The sequence below is a fragment of the Oryx dammah genome, unplaced genomic scaffold (assembly GCF_014754425.2).
Source record: "Oryx dammah isolate SB20612 unplaced genomic scaffold, SCBI_Odam_1.1 HiC_scaffold_4, whole genome shotgun sequence".
NCBI lineage: Eukaryota > Metazoa > Chordata > Mammalia > Artiodactyla > Bovidae > Oryx > Oryx dammah.
Genome location: NW_024070188.1, coordinates 8,762,963 through 8,774,914, shown reverse-complemented (window position 1 = coordinate 8,774,914; position 11,952 = coordinate 8,762,963).

Genomic DNA, 11,952 nt, shown 5'->3' with positions numbered 1-11,952 from the left:
TTTTATTTATATTTTTCATTTCTGTTATATTTTTTGTCAATAATTTCTTATTCTGCTATAGCTTTTGAATATTTGCAAGTTATTAAGTAATTTACCCACATTTTCTTTTAATACTTGTGTGGTTCTATTCCATTTGGAACGTATCTTGGTTTTGGTGTAGGATAAATCTAATTTTTTATATAAGCACATAATTGTTGCCTCATTGGTTATTAGTAAGTCAATATTTTCCTCCACTGATTGAGATGCTGCCTTTATTGTCTACTAAGTGTTTGTATGTAAAAAAAGTCTATTGATTCTTCATTTGGTTTCGTTGACCTGTCTTTCTGTTCATGTACAAATGCTACTATTTTTATATTAATGGCTTTGTAATACATTTTAAGGTTTTTTTTGGCATTTTATTTTATTTTATTTTATTATTTATTTATTTTTTATTTTACTTTACAATTCTGTATTGGTTTTGCCATACATTGACATGAATCCACCACAGGTGTACATGCGTTCCACATTTTAAGTTTTGTATGGGTGAACATCTTTTATATGTTTTGCTTTTCATTTTGCATGTTTTCTGGATGTTTCTACTGGCTTATTATATCATATATTCTTTATAATCAATTTTGTTGTTATTATTTAGCCACTAAGTCATGTCTAACTCTTTTTGTGATGGACTGTAATCCATCAGACTTATCTATCCATGGCATTTTCCAGGCAAGAATACTGGATTGGGTTGCCATTTCCTTCTCCAGGGGATCTTCCTGACCTAGGGATCAAACCCATATCTCCTGCATTGACAAGCAGATTATTTACCACTGAACCACCAGGGGAGCCAATTATAATCAATTTATTTATCTTAAAAAAGAAAAAAAACACTGATGGCATTTTTTATCATGATCACATTGCATTTATAATTTTACCTATGGAAAGTAAATGACAGTTTTTGTATTGAGTTTTTCTATTCAAGAGCATGATAGATCTTTAATTTTGTTCTATGGACTCTTTGAGGGTAATATTTTTCCTTATATAAGTTTTATATATTATATTAAATTTATGCATAGTTATTTTTATTTTCAATCTATTAATGGGATTTTCCATTATAGTTATACACAATAATTATTTTTTCTATCTATGAAGACTATTCATTTCTATACGCTAATTTTCTATTTTTCTAATCTTTTGGCAACTTTTCCATTGGTGCTTTTGTTGTTTTTCAGTATCACCTCATACCATAGACAAATGGAGATAGTTTTCATCTTATTTTTAAAAACCTTTTGCTTTTAATTGCTTTTTGTTTCCTAATCACTTTGTCAAGCAGATCCAATACAATTAAATAGTTAAATAGTAGTAGATAGGAGGGGTTTTTGGTTCCATTTACATGAATGTTTCTAATTTCCTCATTATGACACTAATTTAAAGCCAAATGCACATCAGCTTTTTATAAGCCATAGCATTTTAAAAATTTATTTAGTTTTAATTGGAAGATAATTGCTTTACAATATTGTGTTGGTTTCTACAATACATCAACATGAGTCAGCTGTGGATACACATAAGTCGCCACCCTCTTGAGCCTCTCTCCCACCTCGCACTCCTTTAGGTTGTCACAAAGCACCAGATTTTGTGTTCCCTGCATCACATAGCAAATTGTCACTGGCTATCTAATTTCACATATGGTAATAGATAGGTTTTCATGGTACTCTCTCTCTGAGTCCCACCCCCTTCTTCCCTACCTGTGTCCACAAGTCTGTTCTCTGTGTCTGCATATCCATTGCTGCTCTGCAAATAGATTTATCAGTACCATCTTTCTGGGTTCCATAGAGATGTGTTAATATACAATACTTGTTTTTCTTTTTCTGATTTACTTCACTCTGTATAATAGGCTCTAGGCCACCCACCTTAATAGAATGAAGTCAAACGCATTCCTTTTTATAGCTGAGTAATATTCCGTTGTGTATATGTATCACGACTTCTTTATCCATTCATCTGTTGATGGACATCTAGGTTGCTTCCATGTCGTAGCTGTTGTAAATAATGTTGATGAACATTGGGGTACATGTGTCACATCAGGTTTTAAGAAAACTATTTCATTTATCCATTTCTTAAAAATTATAAATTAGTATTTGATGTGCCAAATGCATTTTTGTGAAAAGATCATCCTCTTGATATGATTATGTAAGTTTTCTCTTTATATATCTTGATGTGATGACTATATTAAAGGATTTCCTAATATTGAAACTCTTTTGCCTCTCCTGAATAAATTTTACTTATTTCTGAAGTGATTACTTTTTAATTATCTTCTTTCAGTTTTCTTTTAAACTCTTCCTTTTTAAAATAAACTTTCTTTTTATATTAAATTAAAGTTTTCAGCCAACTTGAGAGAAAGGTGCAAAGATTTTCTATCTACTTCCTGCCCCTAAATATGCATAGCTTCCCCATTATCAACCTCCTCCACCCAGTGAGACATTTTTTGCTACAGTTGATAACCTACATTGACACATCATAGTCAGTCAATGTCAGTAAGTTTACATTATGGTTTTCTTTTGGTGTGAAACATTCTATGAGTATGAACAAATGAATAATAAGATGTATTCATCATTCACACAGAGTATATTCACTGCCCTCAAAATCTGTGCTCTGCTTATTCACCTCTTTCCCCATTTCAAACGCTGACAACCACTGATCTTTTTATTGTCCCCATAGTTTTACCTATTTCAGAATATTATATAGTTGGAATCAGACACTATGCTACCCTTGTCAGATTGACTTCTTTCACTTGTTCATATGTATTTAACATTCCTCCAGGTCTTTTCTGACCTGGAATTGCCATAACAATTTGCCATTCGAGAAAGAATTTAAGCAAGTGTGCCCTACTGCCTAAAGTAAAGGGAGAAAGAGAAATAGTCTGTACTCTCTACCCAATATTTTTTTGTATTTAGATAAAATGAAGCAAGAGAATGTAGTAAATCATATTTTTGTTTAGAAATCATCAGAATAATTGCTCAGTAATTTATGTAATGACACAAGCCAACTTTCAAAGATACTAAATTAAATTCAAACTCTAGTGCTTTGCGTGTATGTGTGTGCATGTGTGTGTGTGAGCATATACTGCTCGTCTATTTCTCTGCCACATGCTTTCATATAATTGAGGGTTAGGTCAAACTGATTTTCCCTTCGATTCAGGAAAACTTATTCAGAGATGCAGTGTGAAAAGTTTAACAAAGAAATGAAAAAAAGATAAACATTTAAAAATTTTCAGTGAAATGAAGAGTGAAATTGATCGACTACATCCACTCTTTTTATTACTTTGAGTAATCTGTATGGTTATGAAATGTTATTTTGAATGCATAGCACTTGAGTTAGTAATAACTGCATTTCTACAATTCACATTTTGTGAGTAATTGTGTGTTTTTCTACTTTAGCTGTTTCTTTACAAATGTGCAATAGTCATTATAAAAAATGTTTATTAAAAAGAAGACTGCCACTAAAATACAAAAAAATCTGAGTATTCAATTTATTGATATTCAAACAAAAATGATAATATACATCTCTTTGATTGAGAAAGTGGGAAACTATTTATTAATTTCATTTTCTCTATATCATCTCAATAATGTCAAAAGACTATGGAACTAAACTGAGAGCACATTTGATGTAGTAAGGTTAAGAGGTCTATGAATCTATTTCTCAGAGGCATTCTTTGAAGAAAGATTCTGAGATATTTGGTTTTGTTTGTGTGAATTTTGAATTTTCTACGAAAAGTCTACTCACTAATGAGCTGTCAATACCTTTTATCAATGAGTTTCAAGTGTTATTTGCCAAATGCATGGCAATGATTTCAATATTAGTATTGATTAAAATGAATATTCTTCTTAATTGGTGCAGAAATATAACCTTTACAGACAAACCTAACATTAGTATAGTACATGCTAGCCTGTTCTTTTCTTCTTGAAAAGTCTGCTTTTACTAAAAACTGTCTTTTGATAATGTAAACATACAAATTATATTCAGGTTTTTATTCTATGTGTGTATGTTTGTATTTAAGGTATTGATATGAAATGAGAAATTTAAAAATGAGAAAAAATTGAAAGGAGTCTTAAGTATTCTCTTGGAATAATTTCCTTGTAACTTTCATGATTCTGGTGCTGACAAGTGAATTTAAACATTAACATTCCTTTTCAGTGTAGTTACCGCCTAAGTCTAGTGTAATAATACAATGAAATCTACACTAATTAAATACTGGACTCCCAAGGGATAATGTCATACCGAGCAAATACTAAAAAATCCCTTATGGTTTATTGTAATCCAATTATATGCTAAATTTTAAAGACTTTTCTTTAGCAGTGTTTGAATAACCAACAGCTTTCTTCACATTGTTCTTCTGGCTTGTTTTATATCCATTTCAATAAATATGCATATGGTATCTAATTTAGAAAAAATATTGTTTGAAGTTTAAATCTTCCTATAAGGAAGTGCATATGAAATATAAAGCCATACATTATGGTAGAATATTAAGTAATTACACAAACTTTGTTTAATAAGAGGAATTGAATATGAAGTTGATTGTTTCAGTTATCAATCACCACACAATGAACCACCACAAAATTTAAGAGCTTAATATGGCAGCAACTCACTCTCTCTCATGGTTGTGTGGGTAGACTTGACTGAGTTCAATGGTGCTTGCTAAATGTTTCTCATGCAATTTAAGTCAGATATCAGCCTAGCCTGCAATTATCTGAAATCTTGACTGAGCTGGACATACAAAATGGCTCACTTACATGGTTGGCAACTGGTGCTAGCTACCATCTGGTGCATGTATAGGTGAACTCTCCATGTGGCTTGGGAGTTTTACAGCATGGATCTGAGATAGAGTGTTCCAGAGATGAGCATTCCGAAGAGCTCAACTTCAATAACTTTATATTTCTGTCACACATTTCTTTTGAGATTAAGGTTACTGAAAGAAATAAATGTAATCAAAGATAGAGAAGCCCAAAACTCTGAAGATAGGATTTGAAGTGGTTGGCTATATGAACAATAAACTTATCTAGAAAAAATGGGAGAAATTGGAATTGAGAAAAGGATGTAAGTCAGTTGAAGATTCACAAATCTTTTGAACTCTAAAAGAGTTTTACTATTTTACTTCTAAATACATCTAAACCACTTCTAAACCCATTGTTTTAAAATCCAATCTAGCATCCAATTTCCTTCTTTCCTTCCTTCCTTAATATTTGCTCGATGACCTCAGTGGTACATCAAGTACCTTGAACCCTTCCTGTATTTTTCCTCAATTATAGTTTTCAAAGTCTTTGCCAAACAGCTTAGCTTCTATAAATCAGTATAATACTTCAATGATTTTTTGACAAAACTCCTAATTTTCTATCTTCTTTTACTACCATTTTCTGCATCAAAGCAACCATAAGTTTTTCCCTTCACAAAGTGACATAAGCATGCATGATGTAGCCTTAAAAAATGTATTTTCTTCAACATGAACTGGGCTTTTATTTCCATGGAGTGGACTACTCTATTCATTGATAAGCTTCTTGTTTCTTCTCAGAGTAACCATTGCAAATCTACTGTGTCAACTACATTGCCATTTAATTCATATTTCACAATTTGCAGATTAAAAAAATTGCCTCTTCCAATGCATGAAACAAAACAGGCCATTCTGAACCTCATACCACCATATCCATAAACATCTGCATCCATCTTTATCTTGTGTCTCAGAATAATATGGAAATCTTGATCTATTCAAGGAAAATCCTTCAATCTAGAACCAAACCCTTCCATTCTCCCATAAAACTAGGATCTTTCTATTTTTTTGCTAGTGGATTTTTCTTCTCATATGGACTAATCTATTTTCATTTCCAGTGTAAGCTTCCTTTTCTGCATACTCTTACTGAACTCCATAAACAGCCTTAAGTTCAACAACTCTCAGATGGTAAAGAATCTGCCTGCAATGCAAGGAGACCTGGGTTCAGTCCCTGAGTTGGGAAGATTCCCTGAGGAGGAAATGGCAACCCACTCCAATATTATTGTCTGGAGAATTCCATGGACAGAGGAGCCTGGCAGGCTACAGTCCATGGGGTCACAAAGAGTTAGACATGACTGAGTGACTAACAGACATACACGCTATTTCTGGCTCCTTAATATATATTATGGACTCCCTCATAGCTCAGTAGGTAAAAAATCTACCTGCAATGCAGGAGACCCAGGTTTGATTCCTGGGTTGGGAAGATCCCTGGAGAAGGAAATTGCAACCTGCTCCAGTACTCTTGCCTGGAGAATCCCATGGTCAGAGGAGCCTGGCAGGCTACAGTCCATGGGGTCACAAGAGTTAGACATGACTTAGCGACTAAATCACCACCACCAATATCTCTTATATTTGTTCTTTGCTTTCTATGCACACTGCTACTGCTGCCTTATTCCAGGTCTTTATCATTAGTTACTTTCTGAAATGTCCTGTTTTTTCTGCTTGCATCCTTGTTTCTTTCGATCTGTCTTCTACCTGGTTGCTAGAGGATCTTAAAGAATAATATAAAGCCTTCTCCATTGCCTATATATTGGAGTCTGAGTTCTTTGCCATCTCATAGAAGGCCTTTCTTATTCGAGCCTTGCCTTTCCTCTCCATGTTCATTTTCCACAAATTCCTTTTAGCAACTATACTCTGGTCTAACAAAATTGCAAGTATCCTAAAAATATTTTCTAAACATTTTTATGTGCTCTGTGCTCTTTGATATGAATGACTTTCTTTTTGCTTTTATTCCTGAGTGAATACCTACCATTTAAGACTCATTTCAAAGGCTTTCTCCTTCCTAAAGGCTTTGCTATTCTTTTCATTCCATGTTCTACTCTTTAATAAGTACTTACCTCATTGTTACACCAATAAGTCTGCTCATGTTCCATCAAAACAGGTCCTTAAATGCAGAAATTATTCATCTAGTACTGAGACTAGTACTATACATACTTGTTGATTAAATGATTCTCAGATGGCCTGGAAGGATGTGACTGTCAGGAAATTTTTATTTGAATAAACCAAAAGTAAGAGAGGTATGTTATATCAGCATCATTTTCCTAACTATTTTCCTTATATAACTCCTGATTGCAAAATTCAGACTTAAACTGGAGAAAGTAGGGAAAACCACTAGATCATTCAGGTATGACCTAAATAAAATCCCTAACAATTATACAGTGGAAGTGAGAAATAGATTCAAGGGATTAGATCTGATAGAGAGAGTGCCTGAAGAACTATGGACAGAGGTTCATGACTTTGTATAGGAGGCTGTGATCAAGACCATCCCCAAGAAAAAGATGCAAAAAAGCAAAATGTTATCTGAGCAAGCCTGACAAATAGCTGACAAAAGAAAATAAATGAAAGGCAAAGAAGAAAAGGAAAGATATACCCATATGAATGCAAAATTCCAAAAAATAGCAAGGAGAGATAAGAAAACCTTCATCAGTGATTGATGCAAAGAAGTAGAGGAAAACAATGGAATGGTAAAGACTAGAGATCTCTTCAAGAAAGTTAGAGATACCAAGAAAACATTTCATGCAAAGATGGGCTCAATAAAAGACAGAAATGGTATGGAGCTAATAGAAGCAGAAGATATTAAGAAGAGGTGGCAGGAATACACAGAAGAACTATACAAAAAAGATCTTCATGACCCAGATAACCACAGTGGTGTGATCACTCACCTGGAGACAGACATCCTGGAATGCAAAGTTAAGTGGGCCTTAGGAAGCATCACTATGAACAAAGCTAGTGGAGGTGATGGGATTCCTGTTGAGCTATTTCAAATCCTAAAAGATGATGCTGTAAAAGTGCTGCACGCAATATGCCAGCAAATTTGGAAAACTCAGCAGTGGCCACGGGACTGGAAAATGTCAGTTTTCATTTCAATCCCAAAGAAAAGCAAAGCCAAAGGATGTTAAACTACCACACAATTGCACTCATCTCACACACTAGCAAAGTAATGCTCAAAATTCTCCAAGCCAGGCTTCAACATTGCATTAACTGTGAACTTCCAGATGTTCAAGCTGGATTTAGAAAAGGCAGAGGAACCAGAGATCAAATTACCAACATCCATTAGATCATTGAAAAAGCAAGAGAGTTCCAGAAAAACATCTACTTTTGCTTTATTGACTATGCCAAAGCCTTTGACTGTGTGGATCGCAACAAACTGTGGAAAATTCTGAAAGAGATGAGAATACCAGACCCCTTGACCTGCCTCCTGAGAAATCTGTGTGCAGCTCAAGAAGCAACAGTTAGAACCAGACATCAAACAGTAGGCTGGTTCCAAATTGGGAAAGGAGTACGTCAAGGCTGTATATTGTCACCCTGCTTATTTAACTTATATGCAGAGTACATCATGCAAAATGTTGGGCTAGATGAAGCACAAGCTGGAATCAAGATTGCCGGGAGAAATATCAATAATCTCAGATATGCAGATGACACCACCCTTAAGACAGAAAGTGAAAAAGAACTGAAAAACCTCTTGGTGAAAATGAAAGAGGAGAGTAAAAAAGTTGGCTTAAAACTCAGCATTCAGAAAATTAAGATCATGGCATCTGGTCCCATCACTTCTTGGCAAATAGATGAGGAAACAGTGAAAACAGTGAGAGACTTTATTTTGGGGGGCTCCAAAATCACTGCAGATGGCAGTTGCAGCCATGAAATTAAAAGCTGCATGCTCCTTGGAAGAGAAGCTATGACCAACCTAGACAGCATATTAAAAATCAGAGACATTACTTTGCTAACAAAGGTCTGTCTAGTCAAAGCCATGGTTTTCCAGTAGTCATGTGTGGATGTTAGAGTTGGACTATAAACAAAGCTGAGCACTGAAGAATTGATGCTTTTGAGTTGTGGTGTTGGAGAAGACTCTTGAGAGTCCCTTGGATTGCAAGGAGATTCAACCAGTCCATCCTAAAGGAAATCAGTCCTGAGTGTTCATTGGAAGGACTGATACTGAAGCTGAAACTCCAATACTTTGGCCACCTGATGCTAACTGACTCATTTGAAAATATCCTGATGTTGGGAAAGATTGAAGGCGAGTGGAGAAGGGGCCAACAGAGGATGAGATGGTTGGATGGCATCACCGACGCAATGGACATGAGTTTAAATAAACTCTGAGAATTGTTGATGAACAGAGAGGCCTGCTGTGCTACAGTCCATGGGATCACAAAGAGTTGGACAGAACTGAGTGACTGAACTGAACTGAACTGAAAGTTTGAAATAGTAAATATTCATTCTTTCTTCTTTAAACTATCATCATTACAAAGGTTGATAACTCAGTAACTTAGGAATCAAATGCCTGAAAGTGGAAAGTAAATACTATTGATTATATTAATTTATCCTTTATAGGGAAATTTCTGTAGGTAGATAACCAAAGCACTGATTTCTACACTGAAGTATAAATAGTTTTGTTATGGAATCATCTTCAATGAATAAGAAATAAACTTTACTGATCCAGATTTTCACATCAGTATATAAGAGAAGCATGCTTGGCTTTAGCAAAAATCACTATGTTTGCATTGTCTAAACCTCTGAGAGCTTCCATGACAGAGACAGGCCACACATGATTATGGAAACATGGAGAAAGCACTTTATATTGTGGAAATGGCCCCAATTTCTGGCTAACACATATAAAGTATGGTGAGTTTAACTTTTTTGTTTTTTTCCCCTTCGGCCATCTGAAATAAGTCAGACTGCCTTTTCCTCCCTATGGGAACCAGACACTATGAAGTAAACAAACTTACTTCACTGAGAAAAATGAAAAAAAACGTTAGTGCTTTGTGTTTGTTTCTTTCCTATTTCTTCGCTTCCCTCTTCCTCTTTTTTGTCTACTTCCCCTCTTCTTCCTCATCCTCCACTTTGTCCTCCCTCTTTTATTCCCCTCCTTCTTTCTTTTTCTTCTCCTTCTCCTTGTTCCTTCTCCCTCTCTTTTCCTCCTCAATCTCCTCTCCTTCCTTCTCCCCCTCCCTCTCCTCTTTCTTCTTCTCATAACACACACAGACTTACAATGTAGAGGCACCAGTAGCCTTTCTTATTTAAATCAAGACTACAATCTTACCCCCAAATTATGTAAATATAATCCAGCAGTTGACATGATGGTAGATTTTTAACATTATAGATTTTGTCTTCATTACTTGTCAAGCTCTTAAACTTCTCATTTGTCATAATTTGTTTTTCATCTGGGCACTAAACCCAAGGAATGGCTCATTTATAACAAAATATTACTTTTAGATTCTCTATCTTTGCTTCTTTCCAAATATCAACAGCACATTTTTGCTTCAAAACAACATATTATTATCAGGATTCTCTTAGATCATATTTGTCCTGTAAGTTCAATTAATAAAATCAGCCCTTGTTTTAATACTTGTTTAAACCATTTCAATGGCATTCATTTCAATTCAGTTCCTTGGTCATGTTGGACTCTTTGCAGCCCCACAGACTGCAGCACACCAGGCTTCCCTATCCATCACCAAATGCTGGAACTTGCTCAAACTCATGTCCATTGAGTCGGTGATGCCATCCAACCATCTCATCCTCTGTTGGCCCCTTCTCCTCCTGCCTTCAATCTTTCCCAGCATCAGGGTCTTTTCCTATGAGCCAGTTCTTCTTCACATCAGGCAACAAAATACTGGAGTTTCAGCTTCAGCATCAGTTCTTCCAATGAATATTCAGGACAGATTTCCTTTAGGATTGACTGGTTGGATCTCCTTGCAGTCTAAGGGACTCTCAAGAGTTTTCTCCAATGCTACAGTTCAAAAGCATCAATTCTTCTGTACTCAGCTTTCTTTATGGTCCAACTCTTACATCCATACTTGACTACTGGAAAAACCATAGCTTCGACTAGACGGACCTTTGTCATCAATGGCATTTAATGTCAATGGCATTAAGAGAAGAGCATATATCAAAAGTGTCTTGGTTTTAAGGGAGGGTATAGGATTACAATAATCTGCCTAGACCTATTGGTTTAGTGAAACCAGAAATGTTTCTCTAAAAGGAAGGGAGTAGGGTGAGAAGACCATCTACAGGGAATGAATTAAAACAGTTGTGGACAAAGCCAAAACGTGCGGTGGAAGGAGTAACATGTTGGTCACTTGTTTTCCTTCTAGCTCCTTCTTTCCTGTTTATATTTAATATTCTATTATTTTCTATGGACCCATCATCTACATTATTTTTCTCAATTTGCTGACTTCTCTTTCTCTCTTTACCCAGTGAAAAAGACAGTGAACGTGTCCCAAGACCGAGTGGAGTGAGTAAGCTTAGGTCAGATGCTTTCAGAATTGAAACAAGCTGTAAGAATCTTGAGTTGTGACCACTACAAGGAAAGAGAATGAAAAGTAGCCAAATCTCCACATGAGAGAGATGCTGGACTATTTTCCAGTGACAACTCCATCTGATTTGTATGAAGTAAGCAGGTTTTCTCTCCAAGAGTTCAAAACAATATATTCTGATACTGAATATGTTTTCTTGATAGTATCAAAACTGAAATAATAAAAAAGTATCAGATTTACTCTACCTGCAATAAATTATCTGTAATAATTTTCAGTTTTCTAGGGACTTTCAGAAACACAAATGAAAAAGCAAAATCCATTGATTAGTAAGCTGTGTAAATCCCTTAGCTTCTTGGAAACCAGAAAATAGAAATGATAAAATACTCCATAAAGTTGTTTTGATTATTGAGATAAAATTTATGAAACTTCTTTGGATCCTCCAAGGTATTACACAGCTGTCAAATATTATTGTTTGATGATATTCCATTTGGAATTAATAATGTCCTCAATCTGAAGCTATGCATTTTAGTTGTTCTAATGCTTCTTTGTACCTCAAATTGTTTCTACATTTTTTAAAGATAGAATTTTACAGGGTAAGAGTCTTTCCACTCACTACTTTTACTGAGGTATAGTATCTAGGCCTTGAGGTCAGCTAGATCTTAGTTTTAATTTTGATGGCACCCTAGTTCC